At 36.4% G+C, this 415-nt stretch overlaps 1 long non-coding RNA gene across 1 annotated transcript in view; it reads left to right on the forward strand.

Moving 5' to 3' along the window:
• The first annotated feature begins 112 nt into the window (after positions 1–112).
• The window catches only part of LOC104982936, an 11,060-nt gene continuing 10,757 nt past the window's right edge, over positions 113–415 (forward strand). Inside the window, exon 1 of the long non-coding RNA XR_824573.1 lies at positions 113–159. This is a non-coding gene — a long non-coding RNA (uncharacterized LOC104982936). The remainder of the gene's footprint in view (positions 160–415) is intronic.

Consider the following 415-nt stretch of genomic DNA (forward strand, 5'->3'; position numbering starts at 1 on the left):
AGTTTTGATTTCAGTAATTTTATTGTCCCTCTCTGTTTGTTTATTCTTTATTTCTTCTAGGTCCTTGTTAAAGTGTGTTAATTGTTTTTTGCATTTTCTCCATTCTGTTTTCAGGGTTCTGGAACATCTTTACTATCATCACTCTGGATTGTTTTTCAGGTAGTTTGCCTGTTTCCTCTGTTTATTTGGTCTTGTGAGTTTTTCCCTTATTCCTTCAGTTTTCTCTGTCTTTTCATTTTTATTTCTAACTTCTTCTGAGTTCTCCTTTTCCCAAATTTTAGGGTCATATTCCTTCTTCTTTTGGGTCTCTGCTTTCAGTGGGTGACATTGGTCCAGTAGTTTGGGTAGGTTTTGTGTTGGGAGGGACTTGTGCCTGCATTCTGGTGGGCGGAGATGTGCTTTTTTTTTTTTTTTT

Source organism: Bison bison, unplaced genomic scaffold (genome assembly GCF_000754665.1).
Source record: "Bison bison bison isolate TAMUID 2011002044 unplaced genomic scaffold, Bison_UMD1.0 scf7180017860996, whole genome shotgun sequence".
In the NCBI taxonomy this organism is placed as follows: domain Eukaryota; kingdom Metazoa; phylum Chordata; class Mammalia; order Artiodactyla; family Bovidae; genus Bison; species Bison bison.